Below are 26,568 nucleotides of genomic sequence, written 5' to 3' on the forward strand. Positions count from 1 at the left end.
TTAAGTATTCAGCTCTCATTAGACAGATTTGCTTCCCATCTCCAGCAACCTGGGGAGGCCTAGCACCACATGACTGCTTGGCGTGGGCGCAAAAGTTCTTTCGTCTCTCTGCCTGCATGGAGGATGACATTAAGCGAGGAGGGAAGGGATGTAAGCGATGAAGCCATTGAGCCGGTAGCCAGAATCACCATTGTCACTGGGAATTACTCGCCGTGCTGGTACTCGCATTGTGTAGGGCACCACTCGAGGCTGGTAGAGCTCTCCTTGTATATGAAGGGCTCCATCTTCCAATTTCTATTGATGCAGAGGAACTTGAAAATGATTTGTACTTTGAGGTAATAAGGTAAAGAATAAATGGAAAGCATGGGAAAAGACAGGCTTCGGGCTTCAATGGCACAGTGTCTCAGCATCTAGAAGTCGAGGCGATCCTCTAGAAAAGTGCGGTTCTTTGATCACTGAAAATAATATGTATTATTTTGCTCTTCTTTTTGGCATAATCACTGAACCCACTTTTTGCCATTTATTAATTAGCTACAGCAGTCCCCAGTGAACGTGAAGCAGCACCACTCAGAAACCGGAGCCTTTACACTGCAGCCTTTTGTAAGAAACTGCAACTCGAGACCAGCTGAGTCCTTTCACGTCCCTGTGTTGGAATGCTCAAAACACAAATCCGCATGAAGGGTGCTCGGTTTTTCTAGATCAAGGTTTCAAAAAGGATTAGTAGGCTCTTTATCCACCAGGAAGAGCTTGAAGAAGCTAGGGTGTGCAAGAGTCACCTGATGTCACCTGCTGGTTGTGTGATGTCACTTCCCGTACCACCGGCACGCTGGTGAACCAGCGGTCATGAAGACCTACAGAGGGATTCAATCATTTGACTTTTGTTGGCTTACAAAGCTGTGTATTCACACTTCTTAAATCGGTTTCTCTCTGCTGTCTGTGCCAGGGAGATGTATGTAAACAAGAAATTGTAGCCTGCACACTGCTATGAAAGCAGGATACACACTACACTGACGCTTTCCTCTTAAAACTTCCCAGAACGATTAGCCATTTGTTTGTTCAGCTGACCTGGCCTGTCCTGCTGGTGTGCACCTTTGTTTACTCCAGATCAGATTATGGTGAATCCGTTCCTGTGTTTCTGTCCAATTTCAGAAGGCTAAAAAGTCACAGCAACATGTAAGTGCAGATGAGCGCAGTCCAGAAAGTAGGGGGAAGATCACGTGCAGGGAGCGAGACAGGGAGGAGGGATAGGGCAACACACCTAGGCCGGCAACTAATGCCTATAAAAATATTCTTTTTCCTGTTCCAGCAGAGACACCCTATCATTTAAGGCTTATCACGGTCCTGCGCTGCCGTGGTTACTTTTTCCGACTACATTTGGAAGGCGCTACTTTCGGATATCTGAGAGGCTTGTCAAGGCTCCATGCTTTTCCACCCAGCTCACTGCCCGCTTCGCGCAGGTTGCCAACATACCGGTCCTTTCCAGTGAGGCTCTTCCTGCCCATGAGCTAGTCATCATTACTATTGATTGCAAATGTCCTCTAGTCTAAAGCCTTGAGAAAGTCTTTCGACGAAACACGTGTCGGCTGCCTGTTAGTACTGGAGATGACATCTTGACCAAAGAATGTGAATGAATAAATCACGTACAACATAACCTCAATGTTGTAAAAGAAGATTATTTCATTGGATTGTGCACTAAAACCTCGGATTTCCTGTGTGCTTCCATAGTTTTGGTTGATGTTCGTATGCCGACCAGGGTCTCCTGGGTTTGGCTCTCACACCCTAGGTGGCAGGGTGTTTGTACCAGGAAAGCAGCATATCAAAGTTCAGTCTGCTACTTATATTGATTTCCCAGAATTTATTTGTGTGGCTTAAGATGTGCGGAGTTATTGGCGTAGCCACCACTATTTTGTATATTATAAACACAGACATCTTTCAGTACCAGCCACAGTGTAAATGTTCAGATTAAACAAAACTGTGAATATTGCTAAATTTGTGCACTCATGCGCCATCAGCAGCCCATGCCAAAAGGCCAATCTAATAGCATGGGTATGGTGTAAGAGACGTCCCTAACATTGGGCAATTTTAGAACATTCGTTTGGATATAGCCTGGAGAACATATGCATTGTATAGTTTGCTAAGTCATGGACAGTGGCGGTCACTTCAACAGGTGGGATACAATATGAAAAAAAACAAGGAACCGCAGTGCCATAATTATGCACTAAAAGCAAGTGATCAATGGCCAAAATTGGCAAAGATTCCTCATAAAAGAAAACCGGACAACCTTAAACTCCAGTAGACAGAACAACACACACATCCAAGCAAATAATGCTCTAGACAGATCCATTACAGGATCTTAAGGGCCATTATACTATACGAGCAAACACAATAGGATGATGAACGGAGCGCTGAAACTTTTCAATCACTCCCAGTCACTATTAGATCTGGGTTAAATCCATCATCATTCCCCTGCTCACTTCTTCACGCCAGTGCAGACCCAGCCATATGCTAATCAGTCTTGATCCTATTCCTCATGGGAACGGTCCAGCCCGAACTTCCAAGTCAGGTCCTCCCTGGACCGGAAACAAGCATCCTGGAACCGTTTTTGGGGAAACATTCCTCATCACTAACAAGAAAAACGTACCCCCTAGGACTACTTTTAGGTCTGGGAGAAAGGGGAAAAGAAACAGTAAATAACTAAAGAAACTTCCACATGACCTGTATTGCTTCTAAGTGGGCCTAATAAGCTCATGGAGCCTTTGAAGGCCTACATAGAAGCAATACAGGTCGTGTGGGAGTTTCTTTAGTTATTTACTCTAACACCCCTCATCAGCCAGGCTAGCTTGAATCCAGGGGCAAAGTGAGCAAGGGTCCCACGTCTGGGCATACCCTGCCAACTTAGGGCGAACAAAGCAATCACAATAGGATGATAGTGCGCTGAAACGTTTCAGACACTCCCCCCACCCAGCCATATGCAAATCAGTCTTGACCCAGCTCCTCATGGGAACAGTCCAGCCCAAACTGCCAAGCCGGGTCCTCCCTGGACCGGAAACAAGCATCCTGGGACTGATGCTTGTGCGTGACAGTTGGCACACATTATAACATATATGTGAACAGAAGAAATCATAAGAATTAATACACTTTCAAGGTGGATGCAGGCTTATAAAAGAGGTAAGGCCCACAAAACAACACTGAAAGTGCATTAATGGGGTCAGAGGCTACACTGATGCACTTTTAAACATTCTTTTTACACTTCACAAGGGCTTAACAAACAGTATAAATATCTTTGATTAAGAAGGGGCTTTGTGAATCGAAGCTCCCATTTGAAATGGATGTGAAATATGCACAGAAAGTTAATGATTGAATAGGGAGATGTCACTTTCTCACTGACTCAGATTTTATAGCTCTTGGTATAATTGTTTGAGTATTCCCTTCAATTCAATGACATCTCTGGAAGTGCATAGTCATATGTTATGGGTGAGGAGATGGCTGTGGGTTGATTTATTTTATGATTTAATAAAAGGTTTTTGGAACTGGTTGCCGACAGTGACAACCTGTTACCCCAACTCTGAATCAGGACATACATTCTCTTTCAAATACCTAATGCTGAAATACTAGAGAGCGCTATATTTGAATATTGCAGTGGACTGGAATGTGATCAGCTATAAAGTCCATTGATTTGTATTTGATAGAGAGGGATACAGCATTGATGCTTGACCGCTAGCACTGCATTTGGTCGTTAGTGGGCAGAGAGTCTCGTTGTGTTATCTGTTGCAACAATGTGGCATTTTAAGGTTGAGTTTGTCAGACAATGCAAGTTGTCTAGTTGTGAATGATTTATTGCAGGCTTGCCAAGAACTTACCGGTGCTTACAGCTGGCCCATTGCCTACCAATGACTGGCTTAATTGTCAATCTCATTGGCTTGCTTCTTATTAGGTGGCTTTCCTTGTCGCAGTTTGTCTATTTTGTATTTGTCCCTCTCCTGGAGCATAGGTTTTTAACAATCTCATGACTGGCCGCTTTAATCTTTCTACTGCTTTCTTTTAGGGAACTTTGTTTCTTTTTGGTAAGCACTCCATGACAGTTCATGTGTTTTCCAGCTGTCTCCCTAGTGTGATTCTCTCTCCCATACAGTGGCATAACGAAAATGGCATGGGTACCCCTGCAAAGTGCATGGAGGGCTCCCCCCACGCTCCAGACCCAGTCAGAAGCTCTTAGACCCACCTGTACTGGAGAGGGCCCCCTGGAGCTCGAGCCCACCCACACTGCTGGGGCTAAGGGGGCTATTGTTACACCACTGCTCCCACACCACACTTCATGTAGCTATCTCACCTATGTACTTCTCTGCCGCCACAGCACTCTGTGTTGTGCTCTCCCTCGTGTGCTTTTCCCTTGTTCTCTGTGTTGCTTTCTCGCTCTTGTGCTTCTCCACCTGCTCCCTTGTTCCACGCCCTCGAGTTCTGCTTTTCCCCTCCTCTCATCGACTACCTGCTGCACCCCTCACAAGCTTCTTTGTTGCTTGCACTCACGCGGCCTTTTAAAAAAAAAAAAGTAAACATTTTTTATGGCCGGACTAGGCAGCAAAATGCTGTTGTGCTCTCTTCCCTAAAAAAGGGCTTTCATGGTACTTTAATTTATTTGTTTTTATTTACTGATCTAAAATCGATTGGTAAATAAACAAGCATTGGCATAGCCAATAGGTCTCGCCTTTGGGACCGTATAAGTGTTTAGCCATGCAACAGTTGCATAACTAAATACTTATAAGGTCCCAAAAGCGAGACCTATTGGCTATGCCAAGCTGCCGTGCAGCCGCGAAAGTGATCGCGCTCAAACATCAAAGCGGCCGAAAGTGAAAGTAATCGCGGTCAAGCGCGGCGCGTGCGCCCGCGCACTTGCACTATAGCTCTAGGGTGGCCTGGTAGCACTTTTTGGAGCCCTCTCAAAAAGTTTCGCCAGACCAGCGCATGCGCTGGGTCAGGCGAGACCTAAAAACGGCATCTGCGTCATTTAGAAGCATGCGCAGGCATATGTCATCAAGCATGTGCATGTCTAAATCACTCAGGGTATGGGTCCACGCCCAGACATTTTCGTCTCAGCAATATACATTAGCCAAAACATGCCAGAACAAACTAGTTCAAATATTATTGAAATCAATACAAAAACAAATACAACCAGGATGTCAATTTCTAATTCCTCAAATACATTAAAATCGTAGATTTTCAGAAAAGTACAAGAGAAATTTGGAGACTGGGACCAGGTTCTGTAGAGTGATTATCAGAATGACCTACTGTTTATCTATGCAGCGATTGGTTGACCAAAAATATTTGGATAGTTTCTTTCATGTTGATGTGCAGCCACTTTTGCCTTTATGCATTTTATATTTTATCTCTTATTTATGCAGTAATACAGCATAAACAACTATCCAGCAAAGTCAATATAACAACAATACCTTCCTGAGGAGGGGGGAAGTCACTTCACTATCTAGGTTGTACATGAACAACATTTTAAGTCCCCCAGAGAGTCTATACCAAGTTTGAGCAATCATTTTTTTTGACCATCCAGATGACCTCTCTCTTGTTCTGGATGACACCTATATGGTTGACCTTACTCTGTTAGATCTTTATGTGGCCTCTGAAATGGGCAATCATTTTGTTCAGCTAGACTCTTTTTGCGACGACCATTAAATCTCATGCTTCCAACACCGGATCAGTTGAATGGATGAGAGACATTCTCTTGGTTGTCTCTTATCCTATTGACAGCTCCCCTGTGAGATCTCAGGAGGTTCATCTTTGATGCCGGCACTGTTTAACCTTTAAGTCCTACACTTTACATCTCTCATCTATTCCACTGGCTTCCTATTCTTTTCCTATGCCAGTGACACTCAGTTTATCATCCAGCTGCAGGTAACACAAACAGTTCTAGGCTTGTTTCCAAGATCTTACCACATCAATTGCTTCATAAATGAGGAACAACCCTTAAACCTAACTCCGGTCCAACTGACGTTTTGGCCATCGGTGGTCACCTTCTATCCTGACCTCAGACTGGTGGCTTGCCTCTATAGGATCAGCCCCGATTTCAATTGCTAATATTCTCTGCCTTCAGGTTTTCTTTGATGTCGCACTATCGCTGGCCCCACAAGTCAACGAAGGTGCATTCTTTAGTTTCTTTCTACTCAAAAGTCTTTGGGAAATCATTCCTCTTCTTGGAAAATAATTCAGACCATCATTTCCTCGTGCCTAGACCATGACAAGCAACTTCCTATACATGAGACTCTTTTTGTCAGTCTGCAACTGGTTCAAAACACTGCGGCCTATTTTATTCTTGAGCTTAATCAATGTGTCACTCTCTCTGGTCATCAGGTGCTTCTGCACTGACATCCAGTGGCCAAACATTCCACATTTAAATCTCTGGTAAATTATGTTCTTCTCTTTGTTCTTTACGTGGATTTAATGAGGAATAAATGCTCCTGGTAAATTTGTAAAGTGATGTGATACCCGCAAGGCTCATGTTTGCGATATATATGTTTTGTACACTGTATGCCATTAAATGAGAAAAAACTATGACTTATGCTCTAAGGTCTATTTGTGTAAATGCACCTGTATAAAAATAGGTCTTTTAAGGTTCTTGACAAAATAGGAAAACAACGCATGAATAGAAGCACTTCATATTAATCTGCTTTCCAGTTTTCAAAGAGAGGAAAAAGGTTGTTAAGACCCTTATTCCGTGAGGCAATTTTTAGAACTGTTGTGAGAGCTTTCAAACTCTTATCTGCTATGGATTTAGCTAAAGCAGCAACTGTAGTCGGGCTGTTTTTTCTAAACATGCGTTGAAAATGAAAAGACTCTTCCAGAGGAGGATTTGTGAACGTTAAATTTGGAATTTTGATGTACAAGGAGATGGCTTGAACATTTTATTTATAGTTATTTTAATAGTTTACTTTTCCTATAAGTGCACTGATTATACTAATGGCACTGTTTATGTGGACCGGACGGGTGTGCCCCCTGAATATAGGAACAACAATATAAATGGGACACAATATTGAGGACAGAAAAACTAAACTAAAATACTGACAGGTAAATCTAGAATTTCTATAACTAACTCCATATAAATGTACCTTCACTGTACATATATTTTCAAGGTACGTAGATGTGGCGTTAGGAATAATAAATCTATAATTCCCTATTAGTTGCTCCTCTTTGGGACAAAAATCACAGTTGATTGAATGAAGAAACAGTTCTGCGGAACGCTTTGGTTATCTAATGGCCGTAAGGTCATTATCTAACATCATTCAGCTCTGAAGTTATCAGATGCCAATCAGTTCTCAAGTTCTAAATCAAAGTTTCCTCTTCTAGTGCAAACGTTTGATGACAACCCTAACTGCTATTAAGCATGTTTCCCTGGATACATTTCTGCCTTAAAACTAAAGCACATCAAATGCCCACTGGACTATAGCATCTGTATAGCACTTACTACCCCTATGTTGGGTTCTGAAGTGCTTACCCACACAGATAGCATGCTACATGTCAGAACCCCATTTTGGGGGCCGTGGGGCATGCAGGAGTTACTGGGCCCAACCAAAGTGGTTGAGGCCTTTTACCCCTGATGTCCCGGGGCCCACCCTACTATAGATCCTGCTCAGCTGTGACAAGCACCCCCTTCTGCACCTGACTCTCAGCTGGGTAGCGTAGCTCGAGCAGTCAAGAATCCCTCAGGGGAAGTCCTGGTACAGTTCAGTGAACACGACTCATAACCCAAAATGCAGGCAGCGCGGCAATAAATCAGTGTCCAGTCAAATACTTGTTTTTGTAGAAAAGAAGTATTTTTATTCCAACTCTACAACTGCAAAGGTAAACAACATAAAAGAAGCAATAACACAATCCCCTTGACGTCCGGGCTCTACTAGTTGCCGGGCTGCTCCCTGTCCCCCCACCTCTAGTGTAATGGGTTTGGCGTTATTCCCTGTTCGCTGATGGCTGCTTTCAGGGAATGTAAACTAAATAGGCTGTACTGAAGAGTTTCTGCCTTGGACTCTGTAAGTAAGTTCAGTTTTTAGAGTCTAGGGTTTACCAGCTTCAATGGTAGTATGTCTCCAAGGGCCCAAAGGCCTTGTTCTTTGCTTATCCGCTCCAACGACAAAGTACCCTATAGCGTCGCAGCACAGTCCTGTTCTGGATCAGCTGAGTCAGGCCACCCGGGGTCACGCGCAGCAGCACCTGGCTGGAGTGGGCTCTCTTCCCCAAACCACGCTTCCTGCAGTGGTCAGACGGGTGAGGTGCTCTGGCTCCAGCGGTCATGTGGTAAGCCCTTTCTCTCTTGACGCAGGGAGGGGGTTGGTCTCCTTGCTCCAACCGGGTTCCGTGGGGGCAGTCCACAAAATGCATTTGAGTTTCACCTTTGTCACAACAGTTTACCGGTCCTAGGAGACAACTCGGGCTTTTTTGGCTTCAGCTTCTCCAGCAGCCCCTCCTTACATACAGTGTCACCACTCCAGTCTTCACACTCCGGTCATGCTAGCCTCACATGATAGTCATGGCAGAACCTCCTGGCATACGGGGTTGCCAAGACACTTCCGCACACGGGCACCAGCCTGATCAGTGCGGGGACTGGTTCCTCCCGCTACTGGCTTTAATCCATGCAACAGCAGGCGCTCCTGGCAAACAGGGTCATCCAGTTAATTCAGCACACAAGCAGCTGTCCAATCGGTGCAAGGAGCAGGTTCCACCACACGGCCCTCTAACTCAGTTTTCTGCAGCCCCTCCTGTCATACAGGTTGTCCAGTGAAGTCCAACACACGGATCAGTTTGAACAGTGCAGAGCTGGATTACTCGCACAGAGAGTCCTCACAATAAGATATCGTCATGTTATGTTTCCTCTTCTTGCACTGCTTGAAAGCAGTGGTGCGACGCTCTTCCGCCATAGCGGAGGAGCTGCCACTGGGGTACGTCACCCACAGGCGCTAGGCCTGGGCCCGACTCGACCCCCGGGCCTTCTCCGCTACGTGTCCCACCTGCATGAAGTTGCAGTGCTCCCACCACACAAGTTCGGCGCAGCTCAGAGGCCTCAACCTCCACGGCGTCCGGCCAGCGCAACATCCTCCGGCCTGTGATGCAGAGCGATGCCACCCATCATTGGTAAATCTCCTCCATGCACCGCGGTGTAGTGGTGGCTGGTGGCTGGTGGCGCGTGGTATACGATGCAGACCTCCCTACGTTGGTGCGCAGGAGCGCCTCTACCGTTCACAGCTCCAAGGGGCACCAGGTGGTCTTTTCACACAGGTCAGCAACATGTCTCCATGTGACCGGCAGACTTCACCACCTGGTAAGTGCGATGGCCGACGCCTCAATGTCTACCGCCACAGCCCAGCAACTCCATAGCACCTCTGTATTCCACTCCGGGTCCCAGATGCAGGCACAGCGAGGCCTACGGGCCCCAGGGACTATCCGCACGTTTAAGGTTCTGGCTGCCATGGTGTTGCAATGAGGGCGCTATGAAAAGTGATCCCTCACAGGTTTTCCCCAGCGATGCGCCTTTCATCATATATGTAACCCTGATTCTGCATTTCCTCTTCCCCTGGGACCCTGGCTGATTATCCTGGCTGTTGGGGGGTTTGGGGAGGTTGTTGAAATGTGCTGCACTTGCCCCTGCCTGCTCCATTCTGCATTCCATTGTTTTTCTTTTCTTTTTTTCAGTGGAGGTGGACTTATTGGCTATTCAGGGAGGGAAAAAGGGAAAAAGGAAGGACAAAAAATTGCAAAATGGCAAAAAAGGTGAAGCTCTGCTGACTAACGTGAGTTTTTTGCCCGCAAATTGGCCTTTCATCAGTTTTCGCCCACTAATGTCAGAATTTGTATCACATTCACGCTAAAAAGTGACCAAAAAGCGAAAATCTGTCAGATCTGAGTTTAACCCTATAGATGGTTGTGGCTGCAGAGTGCAGACGAAAGAACGAGAGACACACTCATTTATCTGGGTCTCTCCTAGGCAGTGTGAAGCTATAACAAGCATGCATTTCAGGAAGACGAATTAAAAAATCACGGTAACGCATAACCAATGGGATTAGTTCTTGTGTGCAGCATTAAAACAGGCGTTTGTTAACTAAAAATACTGCTTCCACAGAAATCTATAGTATGATGGTGTGTCAAATCTTAAGAACTGAAACCAAAATATTCCCAAAGACGTCTAATCAAGCGCAACAGGCAAAATGAAACCAGCTGCCACCAACCAATAAAAGATGAGAAAGGAGCATGATGAGTAAGCCTACCAATGGCAAGTAAGACAAGCATTTGCAATTGCAATAGGTCTCGCTTTGATGAGAGTTTGAGCTATTGGCAATGTAAATGACATAACCTTTTATTTATGTGTTGTTTTTAAAACAAATAAATAAAATGCATTGTCATTTGCAATGCCAATAGCTTCACTCTCAACAAAAGCAAGACCTATTGCATTGCAAATGTGTTCGGCGCCTGTACTATAGATTCTTTTTTTTAAAGCGTTAGGAGAGAGCTTGTCCAGCCTGCAACAGCAACAGGACAAGTAGTGCTCGGAGGATGTTATCAAAGCCTACTGAGTAATAACCGATGTAACGGGGGGTGTCGCCATGGGAGGTTACAAAATTAGAGAAGGAATTACTAAGGAGGGACTAATAAGCCGATTCACCAATGAACAGCCATAGTTTACAGTGGACAATGACACAAGCCAATGAAAAATAGACGGAGAGCGGGCAGAGAGTGGGCGAAGCTTCAAGTCCCTACCTGAATACGGCATGCCCCACACAGCAGCGCATGCGCTGCCCAGGCTTGACCTAAAAAAGAAGCAAGCAGCCTACCAATGACAAGTAATGTCTTTGTCCCCATCTGTAATGGCGCAGATGAACTAAACAACAGTGGTATAGGCGCTATGCAGAGGCATTCCCAAAACATTAAATCAAGCAAGTCCATCATTCACTTTTTTCTGTCCAAGATCACAGAGTGGTAAGGCAATAATGTGATACTTTAACTTAACAAGTTAACCACAACCACTGCAAGCTGTATTTGACCAATATCTTATGTCCCATCATAGTAAAGACTGTGCTGGCATAAAAAGCAACATTAAGAAAGCCTCAAAATAATATAAGCATTAATGCTGAAAGGATCCAAACTAGGTATGACACGCTCAGTCAGGCCAGGCCAGGCTTTTAAATCCAACAGCTATTCTGCATAATGTAATTTTGGATTAATTTCCCGCTATGTGTACGAGCCCTCAAATCAAAGAACAGAAAGTACTGATAGCAAAATGCTAAAAGAGGCTGAAAATAAAATACACAATATATGGACACTTAACAGAAATATACGCCAGACACTAAATATTTTAAGAATATGTTTAACCACTTTTGTTTGAAATCCTTAAACCTTCTTGTGATTCTCTTTAAAGGAACTTTTTTATTTTCTACATATGCACATTTTGCTAAAGACAGGCATGGAAGTTTCCACAATCCTGCTTTGTGTGGTACTTGTTGCTATCCTAAAATGTGTGTTCGAGTGGGACACAATGTTTAGCGACAGCAATACTCCTAACTGGCGAGATATCCTGAATTCTGCATACGAGTGAATCACTGGCGGTGCTCAGTGGGAACAATACTCTCCAGTCATGTACATAAATGCAGAGCTGACTAACAGCCAGCTGTTACACAGAGCCCAGAAACCTCTGAGTGAAAGGGTGCTTTAATCATACATGTTGATTCCCCATCAGTTCTGCAGCCTCCTTTGAACTTCCCGTTCAAGTGCACAAAGCCAATTCGAGAGTCAGAGAAAGTATTGTCAATGTCGCCTCTAAAGTAAAGCTAGCAGCAAAGATGCCGTGTAGAGCATGTATCTCGCATGTAGCTGCACAATTCCCTATTGTCATCTGTGACTCCTCCCCTAACCCCGTACGGCACTGTCTTTCTATTTGCTGACTTCATTTGCTTTAGGCGGTCCAGCTCGAGGTCCTCCCTACTGTTGCCCAAATACTGTATTCTTCCACAAACTCGCTTTTTGTAAACAGGCCTTTAAATCTTGTTCTTATCTTGTCACATATGATGTGCATTTAAAGACAGATGTCAAATGTCAGACTGTGTCTTCCAGGGAACATGGTGTTTATTTTTCCTTCTCTGACTTAAAAGTGAGGGGATTTATGTGTCAATTATGCTGGCTACTGGTGATCTGCTTGAGGAAGGCTGTACGATGTTATTTTTCTAGCACACAACAAATTCAAAATGTCTTTAAGTGAACTATGCAGACGATAAAATCAATACATTGGGTGATGGCATTTCCACACATTATCGTTTCTGCACTGAATACTTGTATCAGTAAAACTGTATGTGAGAGCAAATGCAATTGTCACTTCAACTGAAGACATGTTGTCTGTAATGGCAGTACGCTACCATACCATGCATGCTCCATGTTACCCCACTCCGCTCTACTCTGCACCACTCCACGCCCCTGCACTCTACTCTGCACCACTCCACGCCCCTGCACTCTACTCTGCACCACTCCACAGTGCATTACTGCACTCTTCTCTGCACCACTCCACTCTATGCCTCTCTACACCACTCCACTCTACTCTATGCCAATGCACTCTACCCCTACTCTACTCTACCAATACATCTACGACCCTAACACTGAGTTCGGGGGTTCCACAGGGATCTATATTGATTCCCCTGCTTTTTAACATTTACCTTCGCCCTTTGTTGGAAGGGATTGAAGAGTCTGGCCTCACCGTATTTTCGTACGCGGATGGCTCCCAGATTATTTTTTCACTATCTGATGCTCATAATCAAGATCCTTCGCCACTCAGGCAAGGCCTGTCTAATGTCACCCTTTGGATGAACAGAAACGCCAAATAAATTAATGGCACTAAAACCAAAGTTCTGATCCTGGGAAACAATCCTGAACTTTGGGAAGTTAACCACTGGCCGGGCACACGGGGGCCTTTACCAGTGCCAGTTAATAAAGTTAAGAACCTCGGCTTCATTGTTGATAAGAATCTTTCTCTTAAGACGCATGTTGGAAAGGGCCCTTTTTGCAGTGTTATCGCCATACTTTTTGCTTCTTCCTCCTATTTTTTCCTGACCTGTTTGTGTTGGTTTTAGGACTCTGGGCACTTGCTAATTAGTGCTACAGTGCATATGCTCTCTGTGTAAATTGTGTTATGGATTGGTGTTTCCATGATTGGATATTTGATTTACTTGTTTGTTCCTAGTAAAGTGCACTGAGTGTGCCAGGGCCTGTAAATCAAATGCTACTAGTCGGCCTGCAGCACTGATTGTGCCACCCACGTGAGTAGCCTTAAAAAGGTAACTCAGACCTGCCACTGCAGAGTCTGCGCGCAGTTGGTAACTGCTATGTCGACTTGGCCAGAGCACACACTTGCCAGTCGCTAACCTTCCCTTTTCTTACATATCAGGCACCCCTACGGAAGGCCCAAGGTACCCCTGAGGGCAGGGTGCAGTGTATGTGAAAGGTAGGACATGCCCTGGTGTGTGTGGCATATCCTGATAGTAAATTACAGCTCATTTTGTTTTTCACTATTGTAAGGCTACCTGTTCCCCATAGGACAGAATGGGAAGTTTGTTTATAACATCTTATAAACATAACTGGCCTTGGGAACTAGGTAAGAAAATAAAATTTAGTATGCCTGAACTCAGAATCTAAAGATGTATCTTTTAGTAAAGGTAATTTTTTTATATTCTGTGTTTGAAAATACCACTTATAGAAAGTAGGTATTTTCTTGCGCAGTCATCCCGTGTGCCTCTGCTGTAGTGGAATTGCCTCTCTGGGTTTTGGATGACAGAAGGCTGGGGGAGCAGGAGTGGCTACAGATAGTCTAGGTGGTTCAGGAAAGGGCTGAATAGACGTGGGCTGCGATGGAGGAAGAGGGACGAGATTTCCTTGCACCTCAAAGGGCCTGGTCTGCCTCTGACAATGCCATCTCCACCTCCTGCCAGGAAATCACACCAGAGAAGGCAGAACTGGTTCTGGCTGGGCACAGACACTCTCTGCCTAAGAGATCAAAGGATTTTGGGATATAAATATTGGGGGCCAGACCCCTGAACTTTAGAACTCTTTTGGATCAAAACAACTGCCAAGAAGAAGAGCTGGAGAAGTTGTTAGGAGGAACTACCACTTTGCTGTGTGCTTTGCTGTGCTGGCCTGCTGTGGCTACTTCTATCTTGGGCAGTGAAAGGACAGGACTGAACTTTCTGCAATCTACTTTTGTGAGTTTCTCCAAGGGCTTGAGGTAGAGCTTGCCCCCTGTTCAAGAAGTCTCAGGAACAGCAAAGACTTCAAGCTCTTCTGCCCTCAGCACTGGGGACGGTATGTTTTGTGCTGCAACACAAGAAAAGCAACACGACGACGTCTACGACGCCACTGCCTACTCCATGTCCTGAAGGCACTGCAGAGGGCACCGCCGCAACGCGGCCCTGGTCTCACCGACGCTGCCTGCTGACGCTGCCACCAAGCCGCTGTTCGCACCGCGACCTGTGGGCACCACACTCCGCCTCGCTTTACGACAATGACTTGGCACCGCAGAGGGCACCGCCGCCACGCGACCCTGGTCTCACCGACGACGCCTGCTGACACCGCCACCGAGCCACAGCTCGCACCGCGACCTGTGGGCACCGCACTCTGCACCGCCTCGCATCACGGCGACGCCTTGGTATCCCCGACAATGCCACTCCACGCCAAAATCGACGCCGTTGCTTGCACCGTGGTTTGAGGGCACCGCTTGTAAAGTTACACGACGCACCACCCTCATCCCGCACCACAGCCGTGGCCTACCGACCCCGGCGCCATCGACTTCAATTCGTCAGCCGACGACAGCGCTTCAGCAACGACGACGACGCTGCTTCACCGTGACCTGCCAGCACCGTCACAAGCACCGCCTTCACCTCGCACCGCGACTCTGGTCTCACTAACGCCGCCATCTGACACCGCCACCGAGCCGCTGCTCACACCACGACCTGAGGGCACCACACTTCGCACCACTGCACTTCGCACCGCAGCACACAACGCCTGCCGACGCCAGCGCTCCTGACTCCAACAGAGAGGAGATCGACCTGCAACGCATGTGACTTCGAGGGCCCCCGACGACTCCTGCACCGACCTCCAGAACCGACGCCTGCAGACGCCGTGTTTTCGGAAGCTCATCGAGAGGTCGCCAACACCCTGCATTTATAAAAGGTACTGTTTGCGGGTCTTCCCGACACCGTAGCTGGCCCGCAGCGCCACGGTCAGCCAGAACTGTTTGGATTTGTTTGTTCATGACGCCGTGATTGCCCCGGACGGAGCTATCGACTTCAAGGAACTGTTTTAAAGCGTATTTTGCTAACTGTAGATTTTTAAGTACTGTATTGTGGATTTGTATCGTTTTTGGTCTTGTCTTAAGTATATAAAAATATTGGATATTTTTCTAAACTGGTGTGGTGTCCTTTTGTAGTGCTTACACTGTATTACTGTTGGTTATGTGCAAATGCTTTACACACTGCCTCTAAGATAAGCCTGACTGTTCTTGCCAAGCTACCAAGGGGGTGAGCAGGGGTTATTTTAGGAGGGTAACTCCCTTATCCTGACTAGAGTGATGGTTTCTGCCTGGCTTTGGCGCATGCCCTAGCCTGTCAAACATCCAATGTATAACATTGGCTGTCAGCGGTGAGGATAGGACTTGCATTTGCACTTGACTTGCAGTGACTGGTGTGCACTACTGCCATATCACAGACCATTACGTACCACATACGGTTTTATTGGTCTATTTTTGCCTTTCCATTGGTTGTGAACTTAAACTTTCCAGTACAACATGCCTGAATCAATTGCATACTCTATTGCATCTTTGGAAGTGGCCTTGGAGGAGGAGAGGTTAGAAACCTACAATGTGAAGGAATTGAAGGCGATCTTCAGAAACCTCAAAATCCAAATCAGGGGTCTCACCAGTAAAGAGGATCTACAAAAGGCGCTGAGAGCCTGGGTAGCAGCCATACATGCTAGTGAGCTGTCTCGAGATCTTGGCATGGAGGCAAAGGAGCCTATTCCAAGGGTGGAAATGCTTTTGGGAGGGGGGGCACCCTCTAAACCAGGCAGTAGTGCCTTATCCCCAGAGGAGATGGAGGACATGCGGGGAGCAAGGAGATTTGCAGTGGAACTGGAGAAGCTTAAGTTAGCCATGGAGGAGAAAAGGATGGTATTAGACAATGACATTAAAATGAGAGAGCTGGACTGGGAAGCTAGTAGGGCTAGGCCCAGCTCAGATGGTGGCAGCAAAAATGTAGTGTCCAGTACTGAGGGTGAAGTACACGCACACACAGATTTGGGGCCATGCTTCAAGGAGGGGGTTGACATACACCAGGGGGGTTCAGGATTGTGAGGTTACTCCAGTGGTGCACATTGTCCCTGAGGTGGATTGGGGAACGGGCACAGGGGATCATATTCCTGGTAGTGGGAAGGACGCTCTATTGACTCTAGATGAGAGGGAGAGGGGTTCCCCCATAATAGAAGCCCTAGTAAGTGAGTATGGAGACCAGCCAGTTGAGTATTGGTTCAGAGACAGCAACAGTCAGACACTGTCTCACCAGTCTTGTGAGAATGATGTGGGGTACTTTTCTAAGGCACTGGATGGTTGGGTGAAGGGTAGTTTGGTTAACACTTGTGTGGGGCTGTGTGATTCAATTGTTGGAGAGCATATTTTAAGTCCCTGTTTTCCAGAGCTATGCCAACACCCAGTGGATTGTGAGTTCTCTACCCCAGGGAGATTGCACTGGAGGCAGACCTTTTAGTGGATTCCAGAGGGTCTGGAGAAGCATCTGGGGGTGACCCGGAAGGAATTGGCTTAGGTATTTCCCAACTGAGGGTGGTATGAAAGGTTTGTGGTAGCCCAGATAGGTCCCGGTGATGTGGGAAGGGTGTAGGGACTCACGTCCTGTCTCTGCAGAGAAGGAGTGGGAATGGGCTGCAGCCCAAGGTGCCCAAAACCCGGTCCCAGAGCCTGCATGGTTCCAGGAGCGAACACCAGGTGGGGAGCCTAGGCTGTGTGGTAGGCCGTCCGTTGAGGGGGATCTCCTAGTGTCAGGAGAATGTGGAGTGTCTGTAAACAGAGCTTCAGCAGTTCTGGTGTCTGGTGGTGCTGCTTCTAAGTGGAGGGTGCAGAAGTCCAGATGGAGGGGTGAGAGGGGGATGCATTCCCCAGTGGGAGAACCAGTGGGTCAGGGGCCAGCCAGAAGGGCTGAGCCTCCTAGGACTGACCATGGTGACACCACTTCTGTTCTGGGGGATCTTTGCGCACTGTCAGATGGACAGGGGTCGGGAGATCTGCGCCAGGCAGACTGTCACACAACACATGAATCATGTGTTACCCTCATGGGGGACATGCGTGCTCCCAAGGAAGTCCTGGCGCGCCGGGCAGGTGCTAAGCCGCAGGGGTTAGTCCCTAGGTTGGGAGGCCAGGTTCAGGTCCTGCCTGACCAGGAGGGAAGGACGACTGTAAGCAGTGTCCTGACCGGTTCATCTTCTAGGGGTACCACTCCAGGTGGGATGGTGCAGAACTCTGGAAGGGGGTGCAGAGGGAGGGAGTCCTCGCCTCTGACCCCGGTTCAACCCGAGGATTTAGATCCTAAGGTGGTGGATCAGTTGCAGGGTCAAGGCCCTGAACTGGTGAAAGAATTGTGTAGGAGGTCTGGTTCCTGTGTCCTGACAGTTTTTGGTTCTAATGGTGCTTCTTCCAGGAGGAAAGTGCAGAACCCCGGAAGGAGAGGTAAGGGGAGGAAAACCTCGCCCGAGACCTCTGGTCAGCTTGAGGCTACAGAACTGGGTTGGAGGACCAGGTTGAGGGTGTCCCCCCTGACCTGGGGGAAGGGGCGACTGCTAACAGTGCCCCTACCAGTTTGTCTTCTGGGGGTGCTGCTCCAGGTGGGAGGATACAGAGCCCCAGGGAGGAGACTGGTTTGGGAGAGCCCACCCCAGTCCCTTGTTCAGCCTCAGGGTACAGACCCTGGACTGGGGTACCAGTTGCAGGATAGCACCCCTGAACTGGTGGGGGAATTGTGCCATACACCTGCCACAGGTGCCCTGACAATTCTGGAAGAGGGTACCGCTCCAGGTGAGAGGGTACAGAGCCCCAGGGAGAAGGAGAGGGTGTGGGGGAGCCCACCCCCGCCTCCTGTCCAGCCGCAGGGTACAGACCGTGGGCTGGTGGGCCAGTGTCAGAATGCCATACCTGACTTGGCAGGGGGAGAGTTGTCAGTGGTCACTGTGGCTGGCTGTATGGATGGACAGAGTTGTCCCTGGGAGGGGGAAAGGAGTCACACCCCGGGAGTGGACTGCGCCACACCCTTGTGTTGGCCATGTGGGTACTGTCTGCCTGTTGGGACACATCGGTGAGCAAAGTAAGTTTAGGTGTTGCACAGATGGGGTCCACAGGTGAGGAGAAGGGTTCCCCATTGGTCAGCTTAGTGGGCCCTGAGAGTATGGATAGAGGGATCCAACTAGGTTAAGGAAGGGGTAGAATGGGAAGAAAACCCTGCTGTTGCGGGCCAGGTCCCATTTTCTATCGCCCCAAGCAGGGAAGTCCATCGAGGTATGGATTGGTCTACCCTGGCTTTAGGATGGAAGGGGGTTGTGTTGGGTATGGCCCTTTTTGCAGGGTTATCCCCAAACTGTTTGCTTCTTCCTCCTATTTTTTCCTGACCTGTTTGTGTTGGTTTTAGGACTCTGGGCACTTTACCACTGCTAATCAGTGCTAAAGTGCATATGCTCTCTGTGTAAATTGTGTTATGAATTGGTGTTTCCATGATTGGATATTTGATTTACTTGTTAGTCCCTAGTAAAGTGCACTGAGTGTGCCAGGGGCTGTAAATCAAATGCTACTAGTGGGCCTGCAGCACTGATTGTGCCACCCATGTGAGTAGCCTTAAAAAGGTAACTCAGACCTGCCATTGCAAAGTCTGCACGCAGTTTGTAACTGATATGTCGACTTGGCTAGTGCACACATTTGCCAGTCCCTAACCTTCCCTTTTCTTATATGTCAGGCACTCCTACGGAAGGCCCAAGGTATCCCTGTGGGCAGGGTGCAGTGTATGTGAAAGGTAGGACATGCCCTGGTGTGTGTGGCATGTCCTGATAGTGAATTACAGCCCATTTCGTTTTTCACTATTGTAAGTAGGCCTGGGCAAAAATTTCGTTCCGTTCGCGGAAATTGCGATAATTTGACATTTTTGCGTTCCGCGGAGAGCGCGAAAATGTCAAAAATTCCGGTTTCCGCAGCTTGGCGATAATTTGTTTCTTGCTCGCGCTGTAAAATGATACATTCTTGCGCGCGCGCGATCGCCTTACCTGAATCCCTGCGTTCGCCGACAAGTTTTCTTGATCCGGTCGCGTTCTCCATGAGATGTTGTATTGTTTTTAGCCATTTGCGCTGTCTCGCGACAGTTCGCGCCCGCAGTGACGTCATGCGTCGCGCGATCACGTCTTTCTTCTCGCGATCATGCACCGCGAGAACAACTCAAAACAAGATGGCCGCGCCCGCAAGCAACCACATGGGTAAGTTGGCGACCCGCAACCATGCAGAAAATCTCGCGAACATGCCGGAAAAAAACTTCCGCATCTTCGCGATATTTCTGCTTGTTTGCGATAATTTTAAACATTCTCGCGATAATTTGCGAAGGTTAATTCCGCAAATTCCGCCCACCCCTAATTGTAAGGCTACCTGTTCCACTTAGGACAGAATGGGAAGTTTGTTTATAACATCTTATAAACATAACTGGCCCTGGGAACTAGGAAAGAAAATAAAATGTTGTATGCCTGAACTCAGAATCATCTTTTTACATAGTGTGTTTGAAAATACCACTTTTAGAAAGTAGGTATTTTCTTGCTCAGTCATCCCGTGTGCCTCTGCTGGAATGTGGATTGCCTGTCTGGGTTTTGGATGACAGAAGGCTGGGGAGCAGGAGTGGCTCCAGATAGTCTAGGTGGGTCAGGAAAGGGCTGAATAGACCTGGGCTGCGATGGGGGAAGAGGGAGATTTCCTTGCACCTCAAAGGGTTTGGTCTGCCTCTGACAATGCCATCTCCACCTCCTGCCAGGGAATCACACCAGAGAAGGCAGAACTGGTACTGGCTGGGCACAGACACTCTCTGCCTAAGTGATCAGAGGATTTTAGGATATACATATTGGGGCCCAGACCCCTGAACTTTAGAACTCTTTTGGATCAAGAAGACTGCCAAGAAGAAGAGCTGGAGAAGCTCTGAGGAGGAACTACCACTTTGCTGTGTGCTTTGCTGTGATGGCCTGCAGTGGCTGCTTCTGTCTTGGGCAGTGAAAGGACTGGACTGAACTTTCTGCAATCTACTTTTGTGAGTTTCTCCAAGGGCTTGAAGTAGAGCTTGCTCCCTGTTCAAGAAGTCTCAGGAACAGCAAAGACTTCCAGCTCTTCTGCCCTCAGCACTGGGGACTGTGTGTTTTGTGGTGCAACAGAAGAAAAGCAACCCGACGACGTATACGATGCTGCTGCCGACTCAGTGTCCTGAAGGCAAAGCAGAGGGCACCACCGCACCGTGACCCTGGTCTCACCGACGCAGCCTGCTAATGCCGCCACCAAGCTGCTGCTCGCACCGCGACCTGTGGTCACCCCACCCCGCACCGCCTCGCTTCACGACGACGCCTTGGTATCCTCGACGACGCCACTCCACGTCGAAACCGACGATGCTGCTTGCACCGTGGTTCGAGGGCACCACTTGTAAAGTTACACGATGCACCGCCCTCATCCCGCACCACAGCCTTGGCCTACCAACGCCGGCGCCATCGACTCCAGTTTGTCAGCCGACAACAGCGCTTCAGAAACGACGACGCCGCTGCTTGCACCGTGACCTGCCAGTACCGTCACGAGCACCGCCTTCACCTCACACCGCGACCCTGGTCTCACCGACGCTGCCATCTGACGCCGCATCGAGCCACTGCTCGCACCGCGACCTGAGGGCACCACACGCAGCACCGCTGCACTTCATACCGCAGCACACAATGCCTGCTGACACCAGCACTCCAACAGAGAGGAGATCAATCTGCAACGCGTGTGAATTCGAGGGCCCTGACGAATCCTGCACTAACCTCCGAAACCGATGCCTGCGGACGCCTTGTTTTCGGAAGCTCAACGAGAGGTCGCCGACGCCCTGCATTTCTAAAAGGTGCTGTTTGCGGGTCTTCCCGGCACCGTGGTCAGCCAGAACTGGTTGGATTTGTTTGTTCACGACGCCGTGATTGCCCCGGATGGAGCTATCGACATCAAGGAACTGTTTTGAAAGCGAAGTTTTGATAACTGTAGATTTGTAAGTACTGTATTGTGAATTTTTATCATTTTTTGGTCTTGTCTTAAGTATATAAAAATATTGGATATTTTTCTAAACTAGTGTGGTGTCCTTTTGTAGTGCTTACACTGTATTACTGTTGGTTATGTGCAAATGCTTTACACACTGCCTCTAAGATAAGCCTGACTGCTGGTGCCAAGCTACCAAGGGGGTGAGCAGGGTTTATTTTAGGAGTGTAACTCCCTTATCCTGACTAGAGTGGTGGTTTCTGCCTGGCTTTGGCGCATTTCCTAGCCAAGAATCCCATTTCTAACCCTGCAGGTCACTAAACTCACAGCCTCTTGCTTCTCCATTCTCACGTGGCTCAAGAAAATCATCTGGGTGATTCCTCTAAGTGCCCAGAGAACAGTGCTAAAGGCCCTGGTAACGTCCAGATTGGGCACTGATAAATCCTTGGTTCATCATCAAAATGAATAATCTAAAATGTGGTCGCCTGCCTTCTTTTCCGGCTGCCTCGATATGCTTCCGTCTCTACCTTACTCCACAAATTACATTGGCTCAAGGTTGACAAAAGTATTACATTCAAGGCCTTATGTTACATGTTTCGAGCTAGACACGGACTCGCCCCTTATTACATCCAAGATCTGGTGTCTCTTTATGTCCCCACCCGATCGCTGAGATCAGCTAACCTCGCACTGTTTACCACGCCTAGGTTTCGTCTAGTTTGTATTAATGGGCGCTCCTTTTCCTTTTTAGAATCGACACTCTGGAACTCGCTTCCGTTAGCTGTCAGGAACTGTAACTCGTTGCTTACTTTTTGTAAGAACCTAAAAACCATGCTTTTTAATTGCCCTGACTGACTTTGTGTCACCGGGTTTGTTGCTGTGTCTCCAGTTTGCCTTATCATCTTTGCTTACTGTCTGCCTCTAGTGCCGGGGGACCCCTTTGGGTAGCTGCACGCTCTATAAGCTTCTTAAATAAATAAATAAATACCCACACTACTATGCACCACTGCACTCTACACCATTTCACGCTATACCATCCTACTCTGCAACACTGCACTCTATGCCAATGCATTTTACTCTGTACCACTTCACTGTATGCCAGATGAAAAACTCCTCTGCCCACTCTAAACTTCTCTGCACCACTGCACTCTACTCTGAAACAATCTACCACTGCACTCAGGGCCACTTCACTCTACTCTACACGACTCTATGCCACTGCACGCTCAAAACCAATGCACTCTACGCCAATCTACTCTGCACCACTGCACTCTATGCTATTGTACTCTGTCACTGCACTCTACGCCACTCTATTCTACTCTGAGTCACTGCACTCTATAACACTCTACTCTGCACCACTGCACTCTACGCCACTCTGCTCTAGGACGCTACTGCGTCAAAATCTTATGCCCGCCTCACAGCAGGCATAAGACAGCCGCAGGCACATTTAACATGGGACTTGCCCATGTGTAATGACCCATTGCTGGAGTTGCGTCACTTTTGTGACACACTCCAGCAATGTGTCATTACTGTGCATACATATAAGTCAGAAAAACTGACGTATCTGTAACTCCTTGCGACATAGAGTGCCGAACATTAACTACGGCGCATCCATCGTGTCGCAAGGAGGACGCAGTGAAAACTGTTGCACCACTGTTTTCACGCAGCGATGCAGCAGTTTTCATAAATGAGGCTCTAAGTGATTTGCACAGAATCTCAGGCTGTTGAGTCAACGGCATGGCTCGAACCAGATTCCCCAGCTCTAGAGTCGACAGCGATGGCCATTACACCTCATCCTCTTCCATGTTGTGTTTGGACAATGCACTGACTGCAGCAAATCAGACCGTAAATTAATTTCGATCAAAAATATTAGAATGAACTGGGTTTGCATGGAATAGCTCCAAAATCATATATCTAGGTATATGGTTCTCCAATTCTATCGCCTCTTCTATTAAATTAAATATGTTTGCGATCCTGTCTCGGATTGACAAATTACTTCCTCTTGGAATCCTCTCTTTCTTTCATGGTGGGGTCGGTTGGATTCAATCAAGATGATGATTACTCCAATTTTGATTTATACTCTTTCCATGCTCCCTGTTCACATTCCTGCCTGCTACTTTAAACAAATCGATTCCTGTCTATCTAAATTTCTTTGGCAAAATAAAAATCAAGGATCTCTCTTTCTTCTCTTCGTAGGACCAAATATAATGGTGGTGTAAATTTCCCTAATTTTCGCTTATATCATAAATCTTTTTGTCTTCGACAAGCCTCCAAATGGCTCCTTTCTGACTTCTCCCCTTTCACTCCCTTGTGGCTCTCCATTGAGCGAGCCTTATCATTACCGTTCTCTTTAAAGGAAGTCCTGGCCTTTTCTGCCAAAGCACCTCTTACTTCTCTCCCTTTGTTTAAACACACTTGTTCTCTACTGAAACCTTTGCTACATCCCAATCCTATCTCTAAAGAATCCTTTTTAGAATCCCCTATTTGGCATAACTCCCTCATTACTATCAATGGTAGAACTATTTTTTGGAACTCTTGGAGATCAGGAGGTATAACCGGGGTCAAAGACCTTTTTGATGGTCTAACTCTGTGTTTATTTCCCCAGTTCCAGACCGCTTTTCAATGTCCCCGCTCCTTCCTACAGAAATGTACTGTTCTAATGACGGTCATTCTTGATATTTTCTATTCTCTTCCATCCTCATCTCTTCCCCCTGCCTCTCATTCTCTTCTTAAACTTCTTCTCTTAGTTCCTAAAGCATCTCTTATTTATAAATATTTCTCAGCTCCTAATCCAGAGCGTATGAAAACCAAGTTGGAACTCGCATGGGAATCTGACCTGGGATGTGAATGGTCTATTACCTTTTGGGACAAACTTTGGTCCCGTTCTCTAAAAATCTCTTGTTCCGCTTCTCTTACTCAATCTATGTTCTTTCTATACCATAGGCTTTATCTCACTCCCACCTCTATTGCTAAATTCTCTCACTCTACTACTACAAACTGTTGGACCTGTGTTTCCCCTAATACCGGTCTTCTTCGCCTTCTTTTCCTCAGCCCTTCAGTCTCCTCTTTTTGGGAGAAAGTTTGGTCCTATGTGTCTCGCCTATTTAATATTTCTATACCCTATTCTATCCCCTTACTTTTCTCTGGAAGTCTCTCTGATTCCATAGACCTTCTCCCTGATAAAAACGGTCTTTTTGACCTCCTGCTCGCTTTGGCTTTCCAACACATCACTCTAAATTGGAAAACACTAACAAAACTCTCCATTCAACACTGGTGGAATAGCCTCTGTCATATGCATCGACTTGATATTGCTTTTGCCTCCTCTTGTAAACCTTTGCTTAATAGAGATCTCTTTTGGTTACCCCTTACCACTTATTTAGATCATTTAGTATTAACTGATAACGCTTGTTTAAATGCTGAAAATTTCAAACCTCCTTGAACGTTTATTTTCCTCATTCGTTACTTTTTACTGTTCTTTTTGATTACTATATATATTATTTTTTATCTTTCTTATTCCGATGTAAGATGCAATTTCTTAATTTATTAGTTTTAGAATGTTTACCTTCCTTCCTTCCCTCTTTTCAACCCTTTCTTTCCTCTCCCTTATGCCCTTAAAAATGTAAAATAGCTTTCTTTTCTTCTGTACATAAACCCCTCATTTGATATGTTTTTTCTCTTATAATGAAATAATTTGTATCATTGGTTTCTTGTTCTCTGTACTACCTTTATTTGAAATAAAGCTTTTTAAACTTTAAAAAATATATATATATTAGAATGAAGTACTGATTGGAGAAGAGACATAGCAGAGCAATCAATTTCTTGGCAAAGTATTTAAAGCATATATCCTTTTTTCTTGAACCCAATTTTCTTCTGGGTAACAATGTATCATGGACCATCTGAGCGTGGAACAAAACTATGCCTGCTTTGGGAATCAGACTTCGGGAGGCTGTAGCGGGACCCCCTTTACCTGGGGCCCTCCGAATCTGTTCCGTGGGGGTACCCATTGGTCCCTCCTTTTCATGCATGCACAGTGTGGCGGCACAGGGTGTACGCTTTTCCCCACCCACCCCTTTTTGCTATAGGAGCCTGTGTACGTTCAGTGTACAGGCTCCCATAGAGTTCAATGGGAGTCCGAGCGAACCAAGTCCGTCACCATACGGGTGCATCATACTCGGTCGCTCGGATTCGCAGTGCACAATTTGCCAGGAAAGCCCTCCGGATCTGAGTCGTACGGAGGCCTTTCCTAGCGGGATCGTACTCGGGCCCTTTGTGTGAATAGGATAACCTCATGCTCAATAAGCAATGGAAATCCAAAAGGTCTGGCTTGGATTTTGAATCCTTATTGAATAAAAAAAACCTGCTGCACAGACTTATGACAAACTTAAGACAAACTTAAGACAAAATCCTAACTTAAGTCTGTCTTAAGTCTGTCTTAAGTTTGTCTTAAGTCTGTCTTAAGTCTGTCTTAAATCTGTCTTAAGTTTGGCTTAAGTTTGTCTTAAGTTTGTCTTAAGACAAACTTAAGACAAAATCCTACCTTCTGTGAATACCAAAAGTAGTAAGTTTAGGATTTTGTCTTAAGTTAGTTCTGTGAATCGGGCCCAATGTCTTGTATTTATGTTTTAAAAACCAAAACATAAAAGGCATTGTCATTTACAATGCCAATAGCTGAAACTCGTGTCAATGCGAGACCTATTGCATTGTGAAACAAGTGAAATCTGACATGACTGCTCGCAGCTGCTGGTTGCCACGGAGATGCCTTCTTGTTGTTGAAAAAAAGGCAGAGGGCCACTATTGGCTGGTTATCCAGGGGAAAATAAGTTGCGCAGCCACTATATTAAAAGTGTGCCGTGCTTGCAAAATAAATAAGTAAATAATACATATGAAAAGGGCAATATCAGAAGAAAATAAAGGCGTTTGACCGCTTGAAAGCAGACCGCGCCGTAAATTAAATAAATAATTATTAAAGGCGTGTGGCCACTTGAAAACTGACCGCCCCATAAATTAAATAAATAAATAGGCGCGGCCACTATAGTTGAAGCGGACCGCGCTGTAAAGTAAATAAATACATTAATAATATAAAAGCTGGCGGGTGCTGCGATGTCATGGGTGGAATACGGGAAGAGCATTAAAGAAGCGATGTAATGAGTGGAATAGGGGAAGAAAATAGCGCTCACCAACGTATAAAGCAGACCGTGTAGCACCACCAGTAAAAGGTTCAGTCGTTATGGGAGGCAACAAATGCAGACAAGGCGGTACAAAGG

General features: G+C 46.6%; 1 protein-coding gene across 3 annotated transcripts in view; it reads right to left on the reverse strand.

Annotated features, from left to right (window-relative positions):
* GREB1 (growth regulating estrogen receptor binding 1) overlaps nucleotides 1-26,568 on the reverse strand; it is a 637,715-nt gene that overhangs the window by 598,396 nt on the left and 12,751 nt on the right. Inside the window, exon 1 of one of the 3 annotated variants that reach the window (XM_085610683.1) lies at nucleotides 4,331-4,454. The exons of the other annotated variants lie outside the window; for them this stretch is intronic. The gene's annotated coding sequence lies outside the window, so the exon portion shown is untranslated. Of the gene's footprint in view, nucleotides 1-4,330; nucleotides 4,455-26,568 lie in introns of those variants that run through there. 3 annotated transcript variants of the gene reach the window in all.

Source organism: Triturus cristatus, chromosome 6, assembly GCF_964204655.1.
Source record: "Triturus cristatus chromosome 6, aTriCri1.1, whole genome shotgun sequence".
NCBI lineage: Eukaryota > Metazoa > Chordata > Amphibia > Caudata > Salamandridae > Triturus > Triturus cristatus.